The 13,256-nt window shown below is 38.9% G+C and overlaps 1 non-coding gene across 1 annotated transcript; it reads left to right on the top strand.

Annotated features, from left to right (window-relative positions):
* The first annotated feature begins 5,809 nt into the window (after positions 1-5,809).
* LOC112739048 (small nucleolar RNA R71) lies at positions 5,810-5,917 on the top strand. The gene has a single exon (XR_003169988.1). It is a non-coding gene; the product is annotated as a small nucleolar RNA R71 (small nucleolar RNA).
* Positions 5,918-13,256: the final 7,339 nt, after the last annotated feature.

Below are 13,256 nucleotides of genomic sequence, written 5' to 3'. Positions count from 1 at the left end.
GAATGATGATGATTGTCACGTTCATCACATTCAGGTTGAAGTGCGAATGAATATCTTAGAAGCGAAATAAGATGAATTGAATAGAAAACAGTAGTACTTTGCATTAATCTTTGAAGAACAGCAGAGCTCCACACCTTAATCTATGGAGTGCAGAAACTCTACCGTTAAAAATACATAAGTGAAAGGTCCAGGCATGGCCGAATGGCCAGCCCCTCTGATCTAAGAACCAGGCGTCCAAAGATGATCAAAAGATCAAAAGATGATCCAAAGATCAAAAGATGATCAAAAGATGTCTAATACAATAGTAAAATATCCTATTTATAATAAACTAGCTACTAGGGTTTACAGAAGTAAGTAATTGATGCATAAATCCACTTCCGGGGCCCACTTGGTGTGTGCTTGGGCTGAGCTTTGAGTGTTGCACGTGTAGAGGTCCTCCTTGGAGTTGAACGCCAGCTTTTGTGCCAGTTTGGGCGTTCAACTCTGGTTTTGGCTCCTTTTCTGGCGCTGGACGCCAGATTTGGGCAGAAAGCTGGCGTTGAACGCCAGTTTGCGTCATCTATTCTTGGCCAAAGTATGGACTATTATATATTGCTGGAAATCCCTGGATGTCTACTTTCCAACGCAATTGGAAGCGCGCCATTTCGAGTTTTGTAGCTCCAGAAAATCCACTTTGAGTGCAGGGAGGTCAGAATCCAACAGCATCAGCAGTCCTTCTTCAACCTCTGAATCTGATTTTTGCTCAAGTCCCTCAATTTTAGCCAGAAAATACCTAAAATCACAGAAAAACACACAAACTCATAGTAAAGTCTAGAAATATGAATTTAACATAAAAACTAATGAAAACATCCCTAAAAGTAACTAGATCCTACTAAAAACATACTAAAAACAATGCCAAAAAGCGTATAAATTATCCGCTCATCACAACACCAAACTTAAATTGTTGCTTGTCCCCAAGCAACTGAAAATCAAATAGGATAAAAAAAAGAGAATATACTATAAATTCCAAACTATCAATGAAACATAGCTTCAATCATATGAGCGGGACTTATAGCTTTTTGCCTCTTGAATAGTTTTGGCATCTCACTTTATCCATTGAGGTTCAGAATGATTGGCATCTATAGGAACTCAGAGTTCAGATAGTGTTATTGACTCTCCTAGTTGAGTATGATGATTCTTGAACACAGTTATTTTATGAGTCTTGGCCGTGGCCCTAAGCACTTTGTTTTCCAATATTACCACCGGATACATAAATGCCACAGACACATAATTGGGTGAACCTTTTCAGATTGTGACTCAGCTTTGCTAAAGTCCCCAATTAGAGGTGTCCAGGGTTCTTAAGCACACTCTTTTTTTTTTTGCTTTGGACCTTGACTTTAACCGCTCAGTCTCAAGTTTTCACTTGACACCTACACGCCACAAGCACATGGTTAGGGACAGCTTGGTTTAGCCGCTTAGACCAGGATTTTATTCCTTTAGGCCCTCCTATCCACTGATGCTCAAAGCCTTGGAATTCTTTTTATTTACCCTTGCCTTTTGGTTTTAAGGGTTATTGGCTTTTTGCTCTTGCCTCTTGGTTTTAAGAGCTTTTGGCTTTTTCTGCTTGCTTTTTCTTTCTATTTTTTTTTCTATTTTTTTTGCCCCTTTTTTTTTTCTGCAAGCTTTGTTCTTTGCTGCTTTTTCTTGCTTCAAGAATCATTTTTATGATTTTTTAGATTATCAAATAACATGTCTCCTAGTCATCATTCTTTCAAGAGCCAACATATTTAACATTCTTAAACAACAACTTCAAAAGACATATGCACTGTTCAAGCATACATTCAGAAAACAAGAAGCATTGTCACCACATCAATATAATTAAGCTAAGTTCAAGGATAAATTCGAAACTTATGTACTTCTTGTTCTTTTGAATTAAAACATTTTTCATTTAAGAGAGGTGATGGATTCATAGGAAATTCATAACTTTAAGACATAAGTACTAACTACTAATGATCATGTAATGAAGACACAAACATAGATAAGCACATAACATAGAAAATGAAAAACAGAAGAAATAAGAACAAGGAATGAATCCACCTTAGTGATGGTGGCGTTTCCTTCTTGAGGAACCAATGATGTCCTTGAGCTCTTCTATGTCTCTTCCTTGTCTTTGTTGCTCCTCCCTCATTGTTTTTCGATCTTCTCTTATTTCATGAAGCATGATGGAGTGCTCTTGATGTTCCACCCTTAGTTGTCCCATATTGGAACTCAATTCTCCTAGGGAGGTGTTGATTTGCTCCCAATAGTTTTGTGGAGGAAAGTGCATTTGAGGCATCTCCGGGATCTCATGGTGATGAGCTTCATACGCCTCTTGAGCTCCATGAATGGGCTCTCTTGCTTGCTCCATCTTTTTCTTAGTGATGGGCTTGTCCTCTTTAATGAGGATATCTCCCTCTATGTCAATCCCAGCTGAATTGCATAGGTGGCAAATAAGGTGAGGAAAGGCTAACCTTGCCATAGTGGAAGACTTGTCAGCCACCTTGTAGAGTTCTTGAGGTATAATCTCATGAACTTCCACCTCTTCTCCAATCATGATGCTATGGATCATGATGGCCCGGTCTATAGTAACTTCAGACTGGTTGCTAGTGGGAATGATTGAGCATTTGAATGAACTCCAACCATCCTCTAGCTACAGGCTTGAGGTCCAATCTTCTTAGTTGAACCGGCTTGCCTTTGGAGTCAATCTTCCACTGAGCTCCTTCTACACATATGTCCATAAGGACTTGGTCCAACCTTTGATCAAAGTTGACTCTCCTTGTGTAGGGGCGTGCGTTCTCTTCCATGTTTGGTAAGTTGAATGCCAACCTCACATTTTCCGGACTAAAATCCAAGTATTTCCCCCGAACCATTGTAACATAGTTCTTTGGATCCGGGTTCTTACTTTGATCATGGTTCTTGGTGATCTATGCATTAGCATAGAACTCTTGAACCATTAGGATGCCGACTTGTTGGATGGGATTTGTTAGAACTTCCCAACCTCTTCTTTGAATTTCATGTCGGATCTACGGATATTCATTTCTTTTGAGTTTGAAAGGGACCTCAGGGATCACCTTCTTCTTGGCCACAACATCATAGAAGTGGTCTTGATGGACTTTGGAGATGAATCTTTCCATCTCCTATGACTCGGATGTGGAAGCTTTTGTCTTCCCTTTCCCCTTTCTAGAGGATTCTCCGGTCTTAGGTGCCATCAATGGTAATGGAAAAACAAAAATCTTATGCTTTTACCACACCAAACTTAGAATTTTGCTCGCCGTCGAGCAAGAGAAGAAAGAATAGATGAAGAAGAAGAAGAAATGGAGGAGAGGGAGAAGGTGATGTGGTTCGGCCAAGAAGGGTATAAAGGGGTTGTGTTGTGTGAATTTGAAGAAGAATGGAGGGCTTTATATAGGGAAGGGAGGGGGGAAAGGTTTCGGCCATATGGGTGGGTTTGGGTGGGAAATTGGTTTTGAATTTTGAAGGTAGGTGGGGTTTATGAGGTAGGTTTATAGGGAAGAGTGGATGGATGTGAGTGGTGAAGAGGTGATGGGGAAGAGAGATTGAGGTGATTGGTGAAGAGTTTTGGGGAAGAGTGTTTATGGGATTGTGTGAAAGAGGGGTGAGAAGAAGTGAGTGGAGGTAGGTGGGGATCCTGTGGGGTCCACAGATCCTGAGGTGTCAAGGATTTGCATCCCTACACCAATTAGGCATGTAAAATGCCTTTGCACACAACTCTGGGCGTTCAGCGCCAGGTTGGTGCCCATTTTGGGCGTTCAATGCCCATTTGTTGCCATTTCTGGCGTTGAACGCCAGAACCATACTTGTTCTGGGCGTTCAGTGCCAGGATGCTGCCCATTTTGGGCGTTCAGCGCCAGAACCATGCTCTGTTCTGGCGTTGAACGCCAGGCAGATGCTCCTCCAGGGTGTGATTTTTCTTCTGCTGTTTTTGATTCCGTTTTCAATTTTTATATTTATTTTGTGACTCCACATGATCATAAACCTATAAAGACATATAACTAAGAAAAATATTGTTAGATAAATAAAAATTGGGTTGCCTCCTAACAAGCGCTTCTTTAATGTCAATAGCTTGACAGTGGGCTCTCATGGAGCCTCACAGATGTTCAGAGCATTGTTGAGACTCTCCAACACCAAACTAGTTTGGATATGGGAGTTCAACACCAAACTTAGAGTTTGGTTGTGGCCTCCCAACACCAAACTTAGAGTTTGATTGTGGGAGCTCTGGTTGACTCTGTTTTGAGAGAAGCTTTTCATGTTTCCTCTCCATGGTTGCAAAGGGAGATCCTTGAGTTTTAAACACAAGGGAGTCCTCATTCCATTGAAGGACTAGTTCACCTCTGTCAACATTAATCACAACTCTTGCTGTGGCTAGGAAAGGTCTTCCTAGGATGATGGATTCATCCTCTTCCTTTCCAGTATTCAGGACTATGAAATCAGCAGGGATGTAAAGGCTTTCAAACTTTACTAACACGTCCTCTACTTTTCCATAAGCCTGTTTTCTTGAATTGTCTTCCATTTCTAATGAGATTTTAGCAGCTTGCACCCCATAGATTCCCAGTTTCTCTATTACAGAGAGGGGCATGAGGTTTATTCCTGAACCAAGGTCACACAGAGCCTTAAAGATCATGGTGCCTATGGTACAAGGTATTATGAACTTTCCAGGATCCTGTCTCTTCTGAGGCAATGTCAGTTGTTCCAGATCACTTAGTTCATTGGAGAACAAGGGAGGTTCATCTTCCCAAGTATCAATGCCAAATAATTTGGCATTTAGCTTCATGATTGCACCAAGGAACTTGGCAGCTTGCTCTTCAGTAACATCCTCATTCTCTTCAGAAGAGGAATACTCATCAGAGCTCATGAATGGCATAAGGAGGTTCAATAGAATCTCTATGGTCTCTAGATGAGCCTCAGAGTCCTTTGGTTCCTCAGAGGGAAGCTCCTTATTGATCACTGGATGTCCCAGGAGGTCTTCCTCCTTGGGATTCACGTCCTCCTCTCCCTCATTGGGTTCGGCCATGGTGCTTATGTCAATGGCCTTGCACTCTCCTTTTGGATTCTCTTCTGTATTGCTTGGCAGAGTACTAGGAGGGATTTCAGTGATCCTTTTACTCAGCTGGCCCACTTGTGCTTCCAAATTTCTAATGGAAGACCTTGTTTCATTCATGAAACTTACAGTGGCCTTGGATAGGTCAGAGACTAAGTTTGCTAAGCTAGATAGATTCTGCTCAGAATTCTCTGTCTGTTGCTGAGTAGATGATGGAAAAGGCTTGCTATTGCTAAACCTGTTTCTTCCACCATTATTAAAGCCTTGTTGAGGCTTTTGATCCTTCCATGAGAAATTTGGATGATTTCTCCATGATGAGTTATGGGTGTTTCCATAAGGTTCACCTAAGTAATTCACCTCTGCTATTGCAGGGTTCTCAGGATCATAAGCTTCTTCTTCATAAGAAGCCTCTTGAGTACTGTTAGATGCAGTTTGCATTCCATTCAGACTCTGAGAAATCATATTGACTTGCTGAGTCAATATTTTGTTCTGAGCCAATATGGCATTCAGAGTATCAACTTCAAGAACTCCCTTCTTCATAGGCGTCCCATTACTCACAGGATTCCTCTCAGAAGTGTACATGAACTGGTTATTAGCAACCATGTCAATGAGTTCTTGAGCTTCTGCAGGCGTTTTCTTTAGGTGAATGGATCCACCTGCAGAAGTATCCAATGACATCTTTGATAACTCAGACAGACCATCATAGAATATATCCAGGATGGTCCATTCTGAAAGCATGTCAGAAGGACACTTTTTGGTCAACTGTTTGTATCTTTCCCAAGCTTCATAGAGGGATTCACCTTCTTTCTGTTTGAAGGTCTGAACATCCACTCTAAGCTTGCTCAGCTTTTGAGGAGGAAAGAACTTGGCTAAGAAAGCCGTGACCAGCTTATCCCAAGAGTTCAGGCTGTCTCTGGGTTGAGAGTCCAACCAGATTCTAGCTCTGTCTCTTACAGCAAAAGGGAAAAGCATGAGCCTGTAGACTTCAGGATCTACTCCATTAGTCTTAACAGTATCACATATTTGCAAGAATTCAGTTAAGAACTGAAAAGGATCTTCAGATGAAAGTCCATGAAACTTACAGTTCTGCTGCATCAGAGAAACTAATTGAAGTTTCAGCTCAAAGTTGTTTGCTCCAATGGCAGGAATGGAGATGCTTCTTCCATGTAACTTGGAATTAGGTGCAGTAAAGTCACCAAGCATCCTCCTTGCATTATTATTATTTTCGGCTGCCATCTCCTCTTCCTGTTCGAAAATTTCTGAAAGGTTATCTCTGGATTGTTGTAATTTAGCTTCTCTTAATTTTCTCTTCAGAGTCCTTTCAAGTTCTGGATCTGCTTCAACAAGAATATTCTTGTCCTTGCTCCTGCTCATATGACAAAGAAGAGGGCACAGAAAAAATACTAATAATAATATGGATCCTTTATACCACAGTATAGAGGTCCTTGTGTTAGTAGAAAAAAAGAAGAAGAAAATCTGAACTCAGAGAGAGAGAGAGAGAGGGAGTTCGGATTTTTGGTGGGTGAGGGAGAGATGTTAGTAGATAAATTAAATAAATATAAGGAGATGAGAGAGAAGGAATTTTCGAAAATAATTTTTTTGAAAAAGAGTTAGTGATTTTTGAAAATAGTTTTTGAAGAATGTTAGTAATTTTCGAAAATTAAGATTTAAAATTTGAAATAATTAGTTAATTAAAAAGAAATTTTTAAAAAAGAGGAGAGATATTTTCGAAAATTAGAGAGAGGGAGTTAGTTAGGTAGTTTTGAAAAAGATAAGAAACAAACAAAAAAGTTAGTTAGTTAGTTGAAACAAGTTTTGAAAAGATAAGAAGTTAGGAAGTTAGAAAAGATATTTTGAAATCAAATTTTTGAAAAAGATAAGATAAGAAGATATTTTAAAAAGATATGATTGAAATTAGTTTTGAAAAAGATTTGATTTTTAAAATCACAATTAATGACTTGATTCACAAGAAATCACAAGATATGATTCTAGAACTCAAAGTTTGAATCTTTCTTAACAAGCAAGTAACAAACTTGAAATTTTTGAATCAAAACATTAATTGTTATTATTATTTTTGAAAATTTGATATAAAATTAAGAAAAATATTTTTTGAAAAATATTTTTATAATTTTCGAAAATAACTAAGAAATTTGAAAAAGATTTGATTTTTGAAAAAGATTTTGAAAAAGATGAGATTTTTAAATTGAAAATTTGATTTGACTCATAAAAACAACTAGATTTTAAAAATTTTTGAAAAAGTCAAATCTAATTTTCGAATTTATGAGAGAGAAAAAGGGAAAGATATTTTTTTTTATTTTTGAATTTTTAATGAAGAGAGAGAAAAACAAGAAAAATGATGCAATGCATGAGAATTTTAGATCAAAACATGTGATGCATGCAAGAATGCTATGAATGTCAAGATGAACACCAAGAACACTATGAATATTAAGATGAACACCAAGAACATATTTTTGAAAAATTTTTAATGCAAGGAAAATATGCAAGACACCAAACTTAGAATTCTTTAATGCTTAGGCACTAAGAAGTCAAGAATGCATATGAAAAACAAGAAAAGGCACAAAACATGCAAATGCAAAGATCAAACAAGAAGACTTACCAAGAACAACTTGAAGATCATGAAGAACACTATGAATGCATGAGAATTTTCGAAAAATGCAAGATGCACATGCAATTGACACCAAACTTATAACATGACTCAAGACTCAAACAAGAAACACAAAAAATATTTTTGATTTTTATGATTTTCTAATTTTTTTGGATTTTTTTTGAAAATTATTTTGTAAAAGAAAAATAAGGATTCTAAAATTTTTAATATGAATTCCAGGAATCTTGCATTCTTAGTCTAAAGCTTCAGTCCAGGAATTAGACATGGCTCACTAGCCAGCCAAGCTTTCAATGAAAGCTCCGGTCCAAAACACTAGACATGGCCAATGGCCAGCCAAGCTTCAGCAAGATATCAGAATATACTGCTCATTACTTATCAAATATGTAACTTGCCTCTATGCTGATGGTTTGAAAGCCTCAGTCCAAAAGAATTTAGACATGGCTTTGCAGCCTGCCAGGCTTCACATGCTTCATGAAACACTAGAATTCATTCTTAAAAATTTTGAATCTAATTTTTTTCGAAAACAGATGAGAAATTTTTGAAATATTTTTTTGCAAAATTTTGAAAAGAAAACAAAAAGAAAATTACCTAATCTGAGCAACAGGATGAACCGTCAGTTGTCCATACTCGAACAATCCCCGGCAACGGTGCCAAAAACTTGGTGCGCAGAAATTGTGATTACACTTTGATTATGTAGAATTCATCGCTCTTTCTTTCCCTGGTAATGGCGCCAAAAACATGATGCCAATACCATGGTTCACAACTTCGCACAACTAACTAGCAAGTGCACTGGGTCGTCCAAGTAATACCTTACGTGAGTAAGGGTCGAATCCCACGGAGATTGTTGGTATGAAGCAAGCTATGGTCACCTTGCAAATCTCAGTCAGGTAGGGTTAAATGTGATTGGATTAGATAATTAAAAGATAAATAATAAAGGATAGAAATACTTATGTAATTCATTGGTGAGAATTTCAGATAATCGAATAGAGATGCTTTCGTTCCTCTGAACCTCTGCCTTCCTGCTATCTTCATCCAATCAGTCTTACTCCTTTCCATGGCTGGCTTTATGTGATACATCACCATTGTCAATGGCTACTTTCGGTCTTCTTTCGGGAAAATGATCCAAATGCCCTGTCACGGCACGGCTAATCGTCTGGAGGCATCACCCTTGTCAATGGTTTCATCTTATCCTCTCAGTGAAAATGGTCAATGTACCCTGTCACGGCACGGCTATTCATCTATCGGTTCTCGATCATGCTGGAATAGGATTTACTATCCTTTTGCGTCTGTCACTACGCTCGGCAATCGCGAGTTTGAAGCTCGTCACAGTCATTCAATCATTGAATCCTACTCGGAATACCACAGACAAGGTTTAGACTTTCCGGATTCTCTTGAATGCCGCCATCATTCTAGCTTACACCACGAAGATTCCGATTAAGAGATCTAAGAGATACTCATTCAATCTAATGTAGAACGGAAGTGGTTGTCAGGCACGCGTTCATGGAAAATGATGATGATTGTCACGTTCATCATATTCAGGTTGAAGTGCAAATGAATATCTTAGAAGCGAAATAAGATGAATTGAATAGAAAACAGTAGTACTTTGCATTAATCTTTGAGGAACAGCAGAGCTCCACACCTTAATCTATGGAGTGCAGAAACTCTACCGTTAAAAATACATAAGTGAAAGGTCCAGGCATGGCCGAATGGCCAGCCCCTCTGATCTAAGAACCAAGCGTCCAAAGATGATCAAAAGATCAAAAGATGATCCAAAGATCAAAAGATGATCAAAAGATGTCTAATACAATAGTAAAATGTCCTATTTATAATAAACTAGCTACTAGGGTTTACAGAAGTAAGTAATTGATGCATAAATCCACTTCCGGGGCCCACTTGGTGTGTGCTTGGGCTGAGCTTTGAGTGTTGCACGTGTAGAGATCCTCCTTGGAGTTGAACGCCAGCTTTTGTGCCAGTTTGGGCATTCAACTCTGGTTTTGGCTCCTTTTCTGGCGCTGGACGCCAGATTTGGGCAGAAAGCTGGCGTTGAACGCCAGTTTGCGTCATCTATTCTTGACCAAAATATGGACTATTATACATTGCTGGAAAGCCCTGGATGTCTACTTTCCAACGCAATTAAAAGCGCACCATTTCGAGTTCTGTAGCTCCAGAAAATCCACTTTGAGTGCTGGGAGGTCAGAATCCAACAGCATCAGCAGTCCTTCTTCAACCTCTGAATCTGATTTTTGCTCAAGTCCCTCAATTTCAGCCAGAAAATACCTGAAATCACAGAAAAACACAAAAACTCATAGTAAAGTCTAGAAATATGAATTTAACATAAAAACTAATGAAAGCATCCCTAAAAGTAACTAGATCCTACTAAAAACATACTAAAAACAATGCCAAAAAGCGTATAAATTATCCGCTCATCATGGCAGAGCCATCTTCAACAACAGTAAAGCCCTCAACAAAGCGAATCAAGAGGATCATCAAGGTCGATGAAAAAGAAAAAGCCTTTCCAGCAAAGGATACTGCACGGTTCACTAACCGCTACTGTGAGCAGATGTTCCCCATCCTGGCTGAGAGAAACTATAACTATGAGCACCTTCTCATCCTCCCAACCCACATTGTTGAATTTGTTGAGCCCCGCATTGAGCGAAGACAATGAGATTCCTACGAAGACAGCCACGGCAGGTTAATCTATCATGGGTAGTTGAATTCTACTCCAATTTTCACATACCAACCCTGCAGTCTGTCTATGTCCGTCAGAAGCAAGTCCCCATAACTGAAGAGGCCATTCAGCGAGCTTTAGATCTTTCCCCTGCTCCAAAAGGATTAGACGCATTCCAAAAAGCCTCATTCAAGCGCCAGACATACCAATTTGACTGGGACGCCGTTCTAAGAGTTATAGCACAACCTGGCAGCAGATGGATCTATGGATACCATCGATCCAGACCTAAGAGCATATTGGCTTCAGCACTCACCTTGGAGGCTCGAGTATGGGCACAGATTATGTCCCATTACGTCTTTCTGAGCACTTACGAGTCCTCCTTCACTGCAGACATGGCTGTTCTACTCTGGTGTATCCTTACAGACCAGCCTCTAAACTTACCAAGACACATCCGGCATGACATAGGACACGTACAGATTGCGGGCAACCTACCTTTTCCCGCCCTGGTTTCAGATCTAGTCTCAGCAGCCGGAGTCTCCTACAGAGCTGGGGACACCAAGGCCATGATTCCACGGGATGATCAGTATGTCCCTAACGGGAAGTATATCAGACCTCCAGCAGCCACTACTGGCCGGCCTGCAGACCCGGCCGAAGATATTCCTTCTGCTTCCACATCACAAGCACCTTCAACAAACCAACTGTTCCATCAGATACTTGAGAGGCTAGACAGGCTTGACCGGAAGGGAAAGTAAAGGGAACGCCGTAACAAGTGCCGATTTACATACCTCAAGGAGCTGCTTGTTGGTAACCACCCACCTGAAGAAGACCCAGATATCCCAGACTCCACTTCATTTACCAGCACAGGGAGCCATGACGGTTCCGATTGTGGAGATACTGCTACCAGCCCCCCTTTGTTCCTGACTGATAGCACCGAGGACGGTGCAAAGCTTTGAGTGTAGGGAGGTCGGTCAGTACCTGACTTCCGGAGGTAATTTCTCTTTCTTAACACCAATAGAATAGGATATTTATTTATTTTCCTTTTGATAGAATAGGATAGATTGCATAGTAATATGTAGTTGCATGCATGTTCTAATTGGTTGAAAAACAATAAGTTTTTTAAGACCCTATTTTTGAAGAATTTCACTAATTTAAATCAATTTTTTTGTGTTAAACTTGTTTGGAAGTTGTATTTGGAATATAGTTTAAAGCTAGAACACACAACCCAGTGAGACTTGAGCTTAATTACATGGTTACACTATTTAACCATAAAAATTTTATTCTTGTGTGTTTTTCTTCCCTATGATTGTAATCTATATTTTGTTCCATCCTATATGTCCAATGTTTAATGTGTTGTATGCATGAATGTGATTGAGGCAATTGTTTGATTATTAACTCACTTATCCCAAATAGCCTACCCTTCCACTTACCTTTGTTAGCCACTTTGAGCCTATTAAATCCCATTTGTTCTATATTTTACCACATCACTAGCCTTAAGCGGAAAAACAAAGTAACTACCCCAAATTGAATCTTTGGTTAGCTTAAGATAGAGATTGTGTATCAATTAAGTGTGGAAAAACTGTGGGAACATAGGTTAACGAGGGAATGTGTTATATTTTTACAATTGATAAAATATTGGAAATTTGGGTACCTACTCATGTGAAACTAGAAAAATTAAAAATCCATGTGCATTGATAAAGTTATTTTTACTTTTATTATTTTAAAAAAAAATCCAAAAATATTCAAGTAATTAAGTAATTAAATAAATGAATAAGGGGACAAAATTATCCCAATGCTAAGCTAAGTTCAATAAAGATCAATGCATATGTGATACAAGTTAAGAGAAAAGTTAATGCATGAGTATGTAATACAAAAGTGGAAAAATTTTGGGTAGCTAGACATGATTTAAGAAGAATATAGAGTATGTTAGGTGATAGCTTAGGTTAATCAAGGATTCAATTTATAGCTCACTTAGCCATATATATACCCTCACCTTTACCTTGGCCCCATTACAACCTTGAAAAGACCTTATGATGTTTGTATTGGTACATTAAATACTTGTTGATTGGTTAGGTGAAGAACAAGGTTTAGAAAGCATGATTAGAGAAGAGTAGAGTGATTACCCTATACACTAGAGTGATTAGAGTGCATATACACCATCAGTAAGGGTTCAATGCTTAATTCTATGTTCCCTACTTTCATGAGCTGTCTTCCTACAAGTTTACTTGTTTTTACTGTATAATTTGAATTAGTGGAATTTGATTTATGTTTGAAGAACTTATTTACTTTTAACCAAGTGGGCAAAATCATTTTAGCATATAGTTGCATTCATATACATAGGTTGCATTGCATTGCATGAGTCTTACTTTTCCCTACTCATTTATTTTATCTCCTTAATGCTAAGCATGAGGACATGCTAATGTTTAAGTGTGGGGAGGTTGATAAACCACTATTTTATGGTTTATCTTGTGTTTAATTGAGTGGTTTCATCAAGTCTTTACCCACTTATTCATACTAATTGCATGATTTTACAATTCCTTCCTAGTTATGTTCTATGGATGAAAACTTGCTTCCTAGAGATCTTTAATTTGTGTATTTTAATTCTCCTCTATACCATTCGATGCCATGATCCGTGTGTTTAGTGTTTCAGGCTTTATAGGGCAAGAATGGCTTAGAAGAAGGAGAGGAAGCTTTCAAAAATGGAAGGAACACAAGAAACTAAGGAGATGACCAGTGAGCATCGAGGCGCACGCATGGCTCACGCGTGCGCGCGATATGAAGAAATTTGCAGTGACGCGTGCGTGTGTCTGATGCGTATGCGTGGATTGGAATCTGCAAGATGACGTGTGTGCGTGCTTAACGCGAACGCGTGACATGCCAAAACTAGT

Source organism: Arachis hypogaea, chromosome 13, assembly GCF_003086295.3.
Source record: "Arachis hypogaea cultivar Tifrunner chromosome 13, arahy.Tifrunner.gnm2.J5K5, whole genome shotgun sequence".
Lineage (NCBI taxonomy): Eukaryota > Viridiplantae > Streptophyta > Magnoliopsida > Fabales > Fabaceae > Arachis > Arachis hypogaea.
The sequence above is the reverse complement of the archived record's forward strand: the minus strand, read 5'-3'. Positions and strand labels throughout refer to the sequence as shown.